The sequence below is a fragment of the Pogona vitticeps genome, chromosome 1 (genome assembly GCF_051106095.1).
Source record: "Pogona vitticeps strain Pit_001003342236 chromosome 1, PviZW2.1, whole genome shotgun sequence".
Lineage (NCBI taxonomy): Eukaryota > Metazoa > Chordata > Lepidosauria > Squamata > Agamidae > Pogona > Pogona vitticeps.
In genome coordinates this window covers 266,112,409-266,127,005 of record NC_135783.1, presented here as the reverse complement: position 1 = coordinate 266,127,005, position 14,597 = coordinate 266,112,409, and the positions used below count along the sequence as shown (strand labels likewise).

Here is a 14,597-nt window from a genome sequence, read left to right as displayed (position 1 = left end):
ATTACATTAAACCAGATGGGGAAAAGTTTCTGAAAATAACCTGGTTCCTATGCAGAAATTTTCCAAGCATTCATTTACCAACCTAAAGTAATTCTGTTGTTGATTAGTGCATGCATTTCTTTATTTGGACTGCTTGATATGAATTGTGCTTCACCCATGTGGTTGATGACTGCTAAGCAGTCATTTTCCACTGTGACTGAATGCAGCAGGCTAGTTCAGAGTTAAAACACATGTTCAGGGAAATGCATATTTCCTGCTCTAAAAACATTTCCTTCCAACTATGCAGGAATATTGGCATCCATAGGGTAAAAAAATATCCCCATTTGAAAAGCCACTAACAGCCTTTCAAATTAGAGCTAGAAAGACCATATAATTTCAGTGTCACATCCTCTGACCATCTTTCCTTAACCATAATTAGGTAGCCCCTTTTTGCAATAGCTGGCATTTATGAACCACTTGTAAAGGTGATCCTAGATTGAAAAGATTACAATTAAAGATGTCCCTATTACAGAACAACTGGAAAAACAAAAAGTGCCAAGAAAGATGCTAATTAAATCATAAAACATTCAAAGATACTGAAGTATTTCCAATTCATCCATTAGTCTCGTGGAACCAAATCATCCTATTTAATTTCTAACATACCTGCAAATATCCTTCTTTTGGAAGTAAAGTCTTCTTTTGGTAGGTATGCCTCTGTGTCAAAAGCAATCTCAAATATAGCGAAAGAGCAGCACAGATGTCATGATGTAATGAAGGCAATGGTGTTGGAACAGCTGTTTGGGTTATGCATGCCCTTTTAAGTATAAAACTCTCATAACCCAGGATGCAGGATTAGCATCGCTAATGCCAGTTCAGTCCGTACCAGCTTAACTTTTCTTACTATATCCTGTAGGGTTGCTGCTAAGCAGCACAGTGAGAGTTCGATGCCTTGGTTCTCTTTGATTGAACTCAATCTCTCTTTGAATCCAACATGAATGATGAGAAATCACAAAGATGAAACACAGTTTGGGCTTTCATTTTTCATGCTTCCTACCGAAGCCTCCCTTAGAAAGGCAAAGAGGCAAGATGTCCAGGTGAACTATATTCATATTCACATCTGTTACGTTGTGATGGACTGGTAGACAAAAGTTACAGGAAACAATTCTTATGTTAGAACCATGGGCAAATGCAGTCAGTTTTAGATTTATTTATTTATTTTTTAAAAAGCTCATCCTAATCTGCACATCACCACCACCACCGCTGGTAGTTTCAAAGACCCCAGATGGCCAAGTGATGCTATCACCTGTCAAGTTTTTTTCTATGTTGCAGACACAAAACGACTTGTTCCCATTTTGTTATATTTCTATTTGAAAGTCATCTTCCCCACTCCAATATTGGCCAAAATCTTGTTGCTTAGCATAGTAAACTGCACCAGTGGAGGCTCGTTGAATCAGTGGGGATTTAGTAAGTCAGCTCCTCCTTAAGTTCCATTGATTCCAATGGACAGTTAGAGTTGGACCAGTTAAACCACCTGAACTTAGGGAGGAGCTGACTCACCAAATCCCCGTTGATTCAGTAGGCCTGCTCTAGTGCAATATGCTATGCTAAGCAACAAGATTTGGGCCATTGTATGTGCAGCTGTGCAACTGCTGTAAGAAGCTCTTCTGTTGTCCTGAGAGCTCCTTATACATGGTCCAAGAGCACAGAGTGGGCTAAAGAGCTCCATGAAGTATTTGCTTTTGGTGGCACATCCTTCATCCAGCCTGGGTCGTCTCTCTAAAAGACATACAGTCTTGTCACTCTTCAGTTCTTCTCATTATTATTGCCCTGACCATCCTCTTCCCCCATACACCTTTGTGCACCTTCACAAAGCACTCGTGCCTAGACTCAGGGGCTTTTAATAGCTGTTGGCACTACAGTTCCTCTCTTTCCTCTCATTTCCCACATGATTATTCCACCTTTCAGCTCTTAGTTCCCCTGTGACAGTAGGGTATGGATAGCAGACCTCCAAGGGGGGCACTTTTATCTTCTCCTGGACATAAGGGCATTGCTCCCCGCATAGCATATACAAAGTATATGCAGCATTGTCTGCAGTAAAACTGGTCACTGAAAACAGAGAAACAGAGGTATTTATTTTCCATTCTTTTCTGTCTATAAGTGCTCAAAGTGCTTAAAGAACATTCATTTAGTAATACTTAGAAATTCTGTGCCAGATCAGAAAATATTAGACACTGAAAATATCATGGCTTATAGCCAAGCCAATAAAATATGGGCTAGATGATGCCACTGTTTGTCGCAGGGTTGATGGGCAATACTCAAAAGAGTGTTCACCAATGGTTTCTTGTCATCCTTGAGATCACAGTGCCACAGGTTTATGCCCTGGACCTGGTGTTGTTTAAGAGTTTAATGTATGAGTTAGATGATGCCCATCAAACTTGCTTATAGCACCAAACTTGGAGGGAATTGACTACAAGACAGACCCAGGTTTCAAAAGGACTGTAACAGATTAGAGAACAGGGCCAAAACAAACAAAATAGGTTTTGACAAGAGATATGCTTTCAGTTCGGAAATTATTTGCAATCTGGAACAAATCAAAAATATTTATCTATTTCTGAACCGGTCCAAAGGAAAGCGAGAAACCTTGAAGCAGCATTCATATCAAATCAGGGCTCTCAGAAGCACTGAATATTGCTTCAGCACTTCAAAAAAAAAAATAAATCAGAAAATGAAAATAATACTGCAACAGAACCAGGAAGCCCAAAGCAGAAGGAGAGTGACAGTTTGAATGCCAATGAAAAGCCCAAGGTTTCCTAAAAACCTCAGTTATAGGGTTCCTGGGAAGTAATTCCACAACGGCTGTAACCAGTAGCCATTTTGCAAGGGAAGTATGTTAGAATGAGTAGAAACATAGCTATTGCTTTTTTCTTCTTTTTTTGGAATTTTCAGGATATAGAGTGAATGTAGACTGGAAAACTCAGTGCTTTAGGTCTCTGACTGTGGAGCCAGATGTTGGGAGTTCAGTTCCCCCACTGTGCCTCCTTGACAGGGACTGGACCCAATGATCCATAAAGTCCCTTCCAGCTCTGCAGTTCTGAGATGACGATGATGATTATTTGGTTTTTGTCTTTTAGACAACTGCAGACCTCAAGCCAATCAACTGAGGGTGCATGAGAGAAAATTGTGTCATTGCAAGGGATTGAAGTGGGGTAGGAATTAAGAAAACTGGCAAGAACTTTGTCTGCACATTGAAGATCAAGCACTAATTGGTTGCACTGAATTTCACCATCACATCCTGTCTCAGAGCCCTTTATTTTCCCCATTTTTATATTTTTTTTTCACCATTCAGACAAATATAAATATGTACAGTATTTTAAAATAGATACAACTCAAACCAGCTTGGAACAAATCAGCTGCAAATTGTAAGACCATTCTGAAGCAGATGGTATTTGAATACCCCTAGTTTTAACAAGAAAAAAGGTGAAGTTTGATACTTTCACAGGAAAAATCAGATTTACAGCACAGGATTTATGGTAGCTGGCCTGGCAGTAGTAAGTGTGAAAAAGATGTAGAGATCTTAGTAGATAGCAAACTAAACATAAGTTAAATCTGTGATGCCCAAGGAAAGCAAAACAACACAACACAAAAAACTGTGAGGCAATTGGAGACTGCACCAACAGATGTATCATGTTCTATCCTGCTGTGGCTGTACCTTATCTGAATAGTATATCCATTTCTGGGCACATCATGTTAAGAATGATATTGACAGCTGAGACATGTACAGAAGAGGCTGACTAAGCTGGTAAAGGATCTGTAAAATGTGTTGGGCACATTTAGCATGGAGGAGATTGGAAGGTACACTATTATAATAGCAATCTTCAAATATTTGAAGAGTTGTCCTATTGAAATTGGAGCAAGCTTGTTTCCTTCAGCTCTAAAGGGAAGGATGCAAACTAATTCAAATACCAAGAAAAGTAAACTTTGGGAGGAAAACCACTATAATAAGGGGCATTCAACAATGGAATGGACTTCCTCAGAAGTCATCGGCCTCTCCTTCATTAGACATTTTTAAACAAAGGTTGAATGGTCATCAACCTGGAATGCTGTTGTAGTGAGTTTCCTGTTTTAACAGAGGTTGGACAGAGTGATCCTTGGGATCTCTTCCTACTCTAAAATTATATGATTTTATGCTAATAAAATGACCTTTCAAATGTATGTGGATAAAATGAAGTTTGATCAGGGGAGTTCCATGCTTGCCATCACTCATTCTCTTACCAGCTAAATTATTTTAAATAATCTAGCCCAGCCATAATTCTGTCTTCCAGTCATATCAATGTTTGTTTCTGTATAACTCTTTGCAAATATGATTGGATAATAGCTGATTCATATCTCTCTTCCAGCTCCCATCTGACCAGTAAAATGTGTAGGTTTGACTGCTGTTAATCGCTTTCCTCCCAAGAAGCAGGTGTCTTTTAATTTTGTGGCTGCTGTCACCATCTGCAGTGATCATGGAACCCAAGAAAGTAGAATCTGTCACTGCCTCAGATCATTTTTTGCACTCTTCTCTTTCACCCTCATTACGAGGTTCTTAAAATTCCTCCTCACTTTCTGCCATCAGAGTGGTATCATCTGCATATCAGAGGTTGTTGATATTTCTTCCGGCAATCTTAATTCTGGCTTGGGATTCCTCCAGTCCAGCCTTTCGCATGATGTATCCTGCATATAAGTTAAATAAGCAGGGGGACAATATACAGCCTTGTTGTACTCCTTTCTCAATTTTGAACCAATCACTTGTTCCATATCCAGTTCTAACTCTTGCTTCCTGTCCCATGTATAGGTTTCTCAGAAGTACTACTAAAGAGTAGGTCCTACTGAAATCAGCAGGGCTTACTTCTTGATAAGTACCAATAAGGTCTATGAGAGCACCTATAACAGTAGTTCCCAACTGTGGGTAATCTTGGACGGCAACTCCCAGAAGCCTCCACCACTAGCTGCGTTGGCCAGGGTTTCTGACAGTTGCAGCTGAAGAACACCTCGTTACTAAAGGTTAAGAAACACTGACCTACCCAAACTAAAGGAGATGTGGGGGAACCACCACCACTCAGGTTGAGAATGGCTCTGATATTGGTCACAAACTTGGTCAGCTCTCTGCTGCTTTCCTAGGCAGCTAATATTGTTACTCTGTATGATAATATTAACAAGTGTATGCATACACACAAACACTTACAAACACAATTAGCAATAGTAGATTCATGTGTTTTCAAAGCACACATATATGTTCCAACTAAACATATATTTATGGCTGGAAATCTGTATCTTCCACTGGCAAAAATTAGCAATATTAGCTGGAAGGAAGAACTTCTGTGTTGCTTTTCCCACCCTGCTCATTTATTTATTTATTTATTTATTCATTCATTCATTCATTCATTCATTCATTCATTCATTCATTCATTCATTCATTCATTCATTCATTCATTTCCTGTGGAGTCCACCCCCATTAATGAGCCCAAGGCAGTACAAATGGCTCTCTTTTTACAACAACCTAGTGAACGGGGTCAGAATGAGACAGAGTGACTGACCAAAGGTCACTTGGCGAGTTTCATGGATTGTGCAAGTCACAGGCTAGTACTCTAGCCTCTACAAAGCACTGTCTCTCACCAGAAATTCATGGGCTAAACAGAAGTGTCTCATATGACCAGTTTGACTTTCTCCCGTCAACTGGACTCTCAAGCTATGCTTGGGTACCTTTCTTGAGCCCACCAGTCAGAAGTCCATGAAAAATGCTATAGGCAGAAGTAGCTATTAGCCTGATTGACCCAGCTAAGGTTTCAGGGAACACTGGAGAGCAACAGGGAAATGGTTGACTCTCACTGCCCACCCTTGTAGTAGAAAAAGGGTCTGTCTTTCATAATGAGAACAGTGCACTTTGAACTGTATCCTTGTCAATATCTCTATATTCATAAGACTATAGAGTGTCTATATTCGTAAGAAATTAGTAAGTTCCCCAGACAGGCCAAGATTTGGATTGCTAAATAACAACATTACTATAGGTAAAAGCTTAAGTGAAAAAGAAAAAAGAAAGAAATCCAAAATGGGATAGTAAACATATGGGATAGTAAAATAATGGCATAGTAAACAAGAAATTCAAAATGGGACAGTAAACATTGATACAATTGTGCAGATAGAATAAACGAATGCTGTTTAAAATAAGCCAAATGTATATCTTAGCTATAAGTAGTCATAGTTCTTCTGGAGGCACCCTCTACACAGAGCCTAATGGACAGCAAGACTACGACTCCCAGGAAGCACTGCATCAACTTCCTTTCCCACACACACACATTAACAAGAAACACAGGCTACAGGAGGCCAGGCAGCCTCAAAGGTAACCAGAAGTCATTAGGTATGCAAGATGTAGGTGTCTGTAGGTGTGCTGAAACTCCCAGAATTCTGCTTAATGAATTCTCAGAGAATTCTAGGAATTGAGTCCAAAAAGCCAAAGACCACACCTGTAGAAGTGACTGTAAGATCCTGATAGGTCAACATTCTAATCAAAATCGATTGAAAGGTTGTGTATGTGGTGGGGCTCTGTCAGCTTCAGTGGCCTTCAATAAAATATTTAATCCATACAGTTCAAGATAAATTCTGCAGGACTAGCTAATGTTGCAACACACACACACAGAGAGAGAGAGAGAGAGAGAGAGAGAGAGAGAGAGACATGCCAAAGGTATGTGTGTGGGGGAGAGCCCAGAGGTCAGAGGTGGAGTACATGCTTTGCAAATCGAAGCTCCCAGCTCCTCTCCTCAGCATCTCCATTTACAATTGAGACGGCTCCAGCCTGAAATCCTGAAGAGCTGCTCTCAGTTGGAGTTCACAGTGCTGAGCTAGACCGATCGATGGTTGGCCTCATTATAAAGCAGCATTTAAAATTTGGCCTTTATCTGCTGGTTTCAACAATGAAAATGTCGGAATATCAGACAAAGCTAGCCTTCCCATTAAACAAAGTGAGCTGACTGCCTCAGAGGGCAGACTGCCAAGAGTGGTGAGTTGGCTGCCCACCTCCCGAGGGCCCCTGTCGTTCTCCACGGTGGCCGTAGCTGCTTTGCAGAGCTCTTCAGAGTTGGATAATTACCAGAGGTAGGCTCCGAGAACCCTTCAGAGTTAGGCTGGGAAAACTGCCTGGGCCACAGCTGATTTCCCTGCACTGTCCACCAACAATGCCCAGTTCTCCAGAGTCCTCAGAGCCCAGCAGTGGAAAAACAACCAGCCCTGAGGAGAGCAGGACACCAAATCCTGCTCGCTACAGAGCACTTCCTGCTGTCCTAACTATACATTGGGGGAAGGGAGGGTGACAGTAGGAGGAAGTGATGATGCCGATGATGTGGAAGCAGTGACAAGGGAAAGCAGATGGGCATAGCAATGCAATGGGAGAGTTTCTCTTTCTGCCTCATCATAGCAGCGTTTTGAGGTACCTTTGATTTCACATACAAATTATTTGGGAATACTACGGCCCCGCAATTCACATTTTGACTCATTTTCTTGCGATGAAAAGTTCAGTAATCCCATGATATTCTCCAGTTTTCAGCAATAAGGAAGTTAAAACTTTCAGAGTGCACGGGTATTAATTTGAATTTCTGTAGCTGAAGAAACTGAGTTTAAAAGATGAAAGGGAAATCTTGCATCCACAAATCCCAGCGGTTAGCAGCTCATAAAAATCCTTCCCTTCCTTTCCTGAAGCAAACATAGGAAAGTGCTGCTTAAAAGATATTCTCCCTCAATCACAACTATGAAGGGTGAAGGAAAGCTCCTGCAGCCATTTAAGGCTGGGAGAGTTTCTGCTGCATTGTGTTAAAACAGAAGTACTGGTGATTGAGTTTGTTTTTTGTTTTGTTTTGCTTTGTTTTAAGGTCAATTTTGGCCAGAGAACAAATATAGGATGAACTTCCCAACACTAATAGCTTGGCAAATGCAATTTTATTTATGAAGACAAAGCAAACTGATGTCTTTCTTTGGAGAAAAAAACACATTTTAGTCTCTTCCTATGAAATATAGAGCTGCCTTTTTTACACTTCATCTCCCTAAAGGAACATGAAGAAGCCTAGTTTATAATGGAAAAAAATCTGAGCCCTGTTTTCACCCCTAAATGAACAACAGCGGGTGCAATGTAAAGGTTAGTGCGTCCAAGTGACTCTAGATAGATCCATTAAAATTACTTCTCGCTGAGCCAAGAATTTACTTGTGTGACCTTGAGTCAGTCACACCGACCTATTTCACATGGTTATCATGAGTATAAGGTGGGGAGGAGCCTTGTGGCACATTTAAACTTCAGTCAAGTCTCTGCTCACAACCTGAGTTTGATCCCAACAGACTCAGGTAGCCAGCTTAAGGTTGACTCACCCTTCTATCCTTCTGAGGTCAGTAAATTGAATACCAGCTTGCCAAGGGGTGGGAGCAGGAACAGGGATGGGGGGAGCAATGTGTAACCTGCGCAATTAAATTGTAAACCACTCAGAGAGTATTTTAAGTGCTATGCGACAGTATATAAGCAGCATGCTTTGCTTTGGGAGGAAGGGAACCCTCTGTGCTGGTTTGAGCTTGTTGGAGCAAAAGCAAGACTTAAATGCAATCAATAATAAACAAATGAACCACTCAGACTACATGACCCCCTGGGCTTGATAACTATGCAAATACATTGCTTAGGCATACAAACTACTTGCTAATTGTGGTACGAAATAGTCCAAACTATTTGGTCAGCAGAGGAGCATAATACTGACATATCCTTTCTGTAACAGCTGTATTAAAATGGATCAAGAGGAGGTCAGAAAGACCTATTTCAAAATCTAGTTAATCATACTTGAAGATGTATAAATCCTGCTGTGCTCTAACAACATCATTGGACCTACCATGGCCCTCCCAGTCTCCTAACAGCATGTGTATCTTCTGACTTCAACATTACCTTCCTTTCTATCACACCATATATGTATACTTCATGAGGTATAGGGGCAAGGGAGGGTTATCTTCAACAAATTGGGAGACCACAACCTCAGGAAAGTTCAGATACCTCCTGTAGTCTCCGTAATCCCCAGATGCCTGGCTGATATATATCATATATGTCGGAGACTTCCTGATGTCTGCACGTAATCTGATCTATGGTTATTCTAACCTGGGCAAGAAACACTTTGCTCTGCCATGGCTCCAATAAGTAAGAGTAAAGGGTCCGGATAATGTCCTGAGTACTGCAGGATTTGGAAGGGCCTCTAAAACTCCAATTACATACATTGTTGGCGCATTAGACAACCTAATTTTGGGATCACTTCTGGTTCCATTTGAGAGCTGAAAGCAACTCTTATTATTTGACTAGGAACATTGTTAATTCTCTTGTGTGAGCCTGTTGAGTTACTGTTGACTGCTGCCCCCATGTGGGGAATTACATAACTGCAAATTCTCCAGAAAGAACCTCCAAGATCTCACCTGGCTCCACCCTCCGATCCTTGCAGTTGGATTCTTCTGTGGAAGATAGGAGTATAAAGAATTCCTCGAATTGAGGCTTTCTTGAGCAAACAGTTCTATATGACTTTTAGTTTGTCATGTCTGCTCTGTGTTCTGACTTTTGGCTTGTGGTGTCTTCTGTTTTATTCTTAGATCTTTCTTGTTCTTCATTTAGAGATCTGATGAACTAAGGAGTGATAGAAATTGGGCATGTAGTTATGTTCCAGTTGCTAGGCAATTAACAAGAAAATCATTATCCTTTAGTCCCCTGAAATGAAAAATGGCCAAAACCCTATTGGCCCAATTCTTGTTGGCAGCAAATGCCTACACTAACTTCTTAACTTGAAAGCATTCAAAAATGAAATTTATGTCAATTGTGTTATGCTAGGGGATCTAACTAATAGGATTTGGACCAAGATAGTTGATGGGGCTGACCATACACCCATAAATGTTTTGTTGCCAGGTCAAACAGAAGAACTGATCTCAAACAAGTATATACAATTGTGGCAGAATGCCCACGTCACTCCTGTCCATCATATGGAGCTCAAGGTAGAACAGGAGGTTAGGGGGACAGTGAGAGAGAAAGGAAGAGAGGGTGGATCTGAGTTTGCGGAGAACAAACAAGGGACACTGGGGGGAAGCGACAACAATATTTCAGCACAACTCAAAAAAAGAAAAGAAAAAAGAAGAATTATTTAACGTTAGTCATTTGAGAATGCTCAAATCAGCTTTATACTGAATGAAATCATTGAGTTATATAGTTAAAAACTACCAACACTGGGTGACTGTAGCTTTCCATAGTTTAAGACAGAATAGGTTGTTTGTTTAATCAATTGATTTGGCCAGCCATATCTGAAGATGCCAGGGATTCAGCCAGGGACTTCTGCACACAAAGCATGTCCTCTGTCACACTGCTATAGCCCTTCCCTGTGTTGATAACCAACATTTGTTACAACTAAGTATAGCAAAACACTTTAACCTAGATTTATTATATAGTACTGAGTAAAATCAAAACATACAGTCCCATTTTGAAGCAATTTGTCAAATGTAATGCTCTGACACACGAAAGGGAATTGTCAACAGTTCTTGTGCTTCAGCAGCCTGCTCTGAATGTCTCAGCACACCAGACATAGAAAATTGCTGTAATACATCAGAGAAAGGAAAAACAATAAATTATAATGAACAGTTCTAGCTATTCTCTTAATCAGTCTTCCCCAATGTGGGATATTTCAGATGTGCTAGACTACAATAACCATCATCCACAGGACAGTTACTTTTCTTTTTCCATTTTTTTCCTTTTATTGTTACCTGATTGCACATAGCTATGTCACATAGGAATCAGTGACAACTGGCAAAGATGGAGGTATTTTAGAAGCACACATTTAGGACGGGAAAAAACTTTAAAGCATTCCTGAGTAAAACAGGAAAAAAATCTAATTCAAAGAAAATAAACTCAAATAATTCAAAAAAAACGGTGGAAGTTTTCTTCTCGGAATGGAAGACAAAAGTCTGGTGAGGAAGCTTTACAGTTGTTCCCTGGTATTATTATTTCAGGGTATAAGGACATGGAACAATGTCTTGGTTGTTTAAAAAAAGGAAGAGAAACTCTTATCCCACTCACCCACATTCACACTCCAAAGCTGTGCAGGGGTTACATGTCTGAAAATCATACAAAGCAGGGGGACAACTGGGCTGAGAAAACAGGACTTTTTTTAAAAAGGAGGACTTCACATATATTTAATAAAATAAGAGTCACTTGGGCATTAAAAAGCATTAAGAAATATTGGTCATCCTGTGTCAGAAGAAAAAAAAACAGGCATGCCAGAGATCACATAAAAAGGGGGAAAACAACAGGATGCCATAGGGGAAGATACCATAGACATGTCCATCGAAAGGGATACGGCTGTACCATTTCACTGAGGCTACAGTAGGAGGGGTTGTTCCCCCTATCCCTGATACCACTGATTGAAGGGGATGCTACAGCAGAATCATCTCTTTGGATCCTACTCTATGATTGACATTTCTATATTATCAGTGTGAGTATTGCTGGGTGGAGCCACTCACCTTCCTAGCAGCAGAAGCATAGATAGGACAGCATCCATCCACATAGTTTGGCACTCATCCATATACCTTTTCTGTTCTATTCAAACAATGAATCACTGAATGAAATTAAATCACAGCTAAAAGAGAGAGCAAAATTAAAACAACCAGTTCAAAACAACACTACAAAGTAGCAGAGAATTTCCTGAAACTATTTATCACCTTCTTTAGCACCTTTTACTCTTTTGAAGGAATGTTTTTTGCCAAAAAGGATATTGGTGGTCAGGCAGATATCTCTATGGAAATGTTTTCTTGGATCTATAAGGTTAAGAATGGATAATGTATGACTCTACTGACTTTGTTGGACACAACCATCATCGTCCATTACTACTGCCTCTGCTGGCTAGAGCCAGCAGGAGTTCCAGCTGAACAGCATCTTGGAAGGTTACCAGTTGTGCAAATGCTAGAGAAAATGCTCTGTCTCATCACCAGCTGTTATTTTTCTGACAAGAAGGATATCTGTAGCAGAACTTCAGATGATGATCCTAGGGCAAGGTTCTATTAGATTATAGCCTCCAACTTTTTCTTCTGAAAATCACCATTAGTTTGACCATGTTACTCTTTCCTATTTGACAGCTGATGTGTGAAAGCTGAAAGCTTCCTGGACTTATTTCTGGAAAACTATTACTAAACAAGATACTAGTGATTTAAAGGGTGAGCATGGCCTCTTCTATTCTGTCACAATGAGAGGAAAGTATAGTAGAGGCACAATGATGCCGATTATTGTTGTTCTTATTGCTGCTGTTTCTGATTCTAATGCCTCCATGTTTTCAGCATCAGCTGGTAACATTTTTGTTTGTTGAAGCATTTTGATTGGTTTCCTTGGCTTGTTTTATTGTTTTGGCTGCTTTTCCTGCTTTGATGACATCGTTTGGAGTTTGTTTTAATTATAGTTTTCTTCTTTAACTACCTTGGTAGTCTACTCCGGTATGAAAGAAATAATAGAGGTTTTAAAACATTTATGAATGAGTGGACAGATCTTTCAGTAGACGTGTTCTATAATTTTGTAACTAGCAGGTCGCATCTGCCTCATTAAACCATGAATCCAATCAGATGCTAATCTCATGATTCCTTTTGCCAATATCCTGTTGGCTTTGTTTTGCTCTCCCAACATGAGCCACTCATAGTGAAAGGATAAAAATTGCCTTCTAATCTTCTTCCTTAATGTACAGGAGAGGATGTTCCAGGTTATAAACTGATAATTCTATCTACCTTTGACGAATAACTGCCTTGTGGTAGCCATATATCAGAGCGAAGAACAAAACTTTGCCACTTCCTTCCTCAGATCACAATCATCTTCCACTTTGAAATCTCATCTGTGGAAGAGAAAAAGTGCAAATGCTGGGTGGCTTGTAGTGGGGAAAACCTTACCCCCAAATACCAAGGAGTATTCCCACTTCTGATGCAAACCATCTACCCATGCACAAATAGGCACTTTGTATGAAGCACACATTTTTTTCAGCTGTACAAAATCATTATTTTTCACTCATACAGGAGTGAAAAATACCACAGTGGTTGATGACAATTTTTGCAAGACATTCTTTTTCATCAAGGACAAAAACCGTTGTGAATATTTATCACATCCTTACCCAAGACTACTTGAAATACAATATAGAGACAAATGTAAGACTTCTGTGGTCTATGACAGCTGGCCTACAGCCTAGGCAGCCAAATATTGACTTACTGCCTCAGAATTTGCTGTCTACAGCAAAAATATATACTCTTCACTTGCTCCTAGTCTGGGTTTTTTTTTTTGTTTTTTTTTTTTTTTTTTTTGGACGATGTTCCACATCTCATATTGTTCAGCCCAGCTGCAAGATGGGCTAACCCTCCAGAAGAGGCATTCTCATCCCATAGGTAAGGGTGACACCATGAACGTGGACATTCATGTTGGAGTATTGTCCACAAACATCTGGATGGCTGCACTTAGCCATTTCTGGCTCAGAAGGTTCCAGAGTGGGGAAAACGAAGGAATATCAGCTATTTTAGCCTTTTACTTCCCAGGCGAAGAATTTAGAAGCCATTGTTGTTGTTTTCAGAACGGTGTATTTAATTTACAAGGCTACTGGGTAAATGGCCTATTAGCAGTAGGCAACTCTGACTGTCCTGTTGTGGATGAAATATGACTCACAGCACACCAAGCTAACATGGCTAATTGTTTTGTTTATTCCTCTCTTTGTTCTCCCTCCCCTTTGTCCATTGATTTCACTCCACTCTTTAGCCTTGGAGCTCTCTGGGAAAGGGACCTGTCTTAACAATGTTTTCTTTGCAAGATGCTTCTAATGGTTTCATTTACACATAGAAAAATAGTAGAGAAATTGATTTTGTATCTATACAAATAAAAGTTTCTGTCTGGTTTCTCTGTCCATTTATTGCTGAATCAAACATAAATACCTCAAAACTTGAAGGATAGGTTTGGATGGTGTGACTCGAAAAATAGGCTATGTAGCATGCAGGAAAATCACTTGGTGGGTTTTGGGGACATCCCAATTATTTTTTGTGACCTACAGAATCATGTGTAACATAATTTGAAAGGTTTCAGTAAGCTGAATTCAGAAATGATTTATAATAGCCTTTTGCATGGAAAGCCCTTCCCCCAACTAGAGTTGGGCAAAAAACGGACCACAAAGAAAAGAAAAACAACAACCACGTATCAGGCCATTTCATGGCTTGCTTTGTGGAACTTCAGGGAAACTTGCCTACCCAAAATAAAACAAAACGGCGAACGATTATCAGTGTTGGCAATTTGCAAACTTCATTGTTGGGCTTTTCGTCCCTGGTCAATCAGCCTGGCACCGCTCCATCAATTCCCTAGGCAACAATGGGGTTGACTTAGAGAAGACTCTGTGTATGATTAATTGTCAGGACAGGCTGCCACCACAGATCTCCAAGCCTGCTTTCTGGCTGTAGCTGGTTGTAGGAGCCACATGCAGGGGTGGGGGTGGGGTCTCAAATAGTGGTTTCACTTTTTCAGCAGCTAGCATGAGAAGTGGATGCTTAGGTACGTAGTCTGTTTGTCCTGCCCCCTTTCTGCC

General features: G+C 40.3%; 1 long non-coding RNA gene across 1 annotated transcript; it reads right to left on the bottom strand.

Annotated features, from left to right (window-relative positions):
- Positions 1-1,990: 1,990 nt before the first annotated feature.
- On the bottom strand, positions 1,991-11,569 carry LOC144586139 (uncharacterized). The gene is made up of 2 exons (XR_013540884.1): positions 11,527-11,569; positions 1,991-10,602 (listed from the first exon to the last, which is right to left on the bottom strand). It is a non-coding gene; the product is annotated as an uncharacterized LOC144586139 (long non-coding RNA).
- Between the last annotated feature and the right edge of the window lie 3,028 nt (positions 11,570-14,597).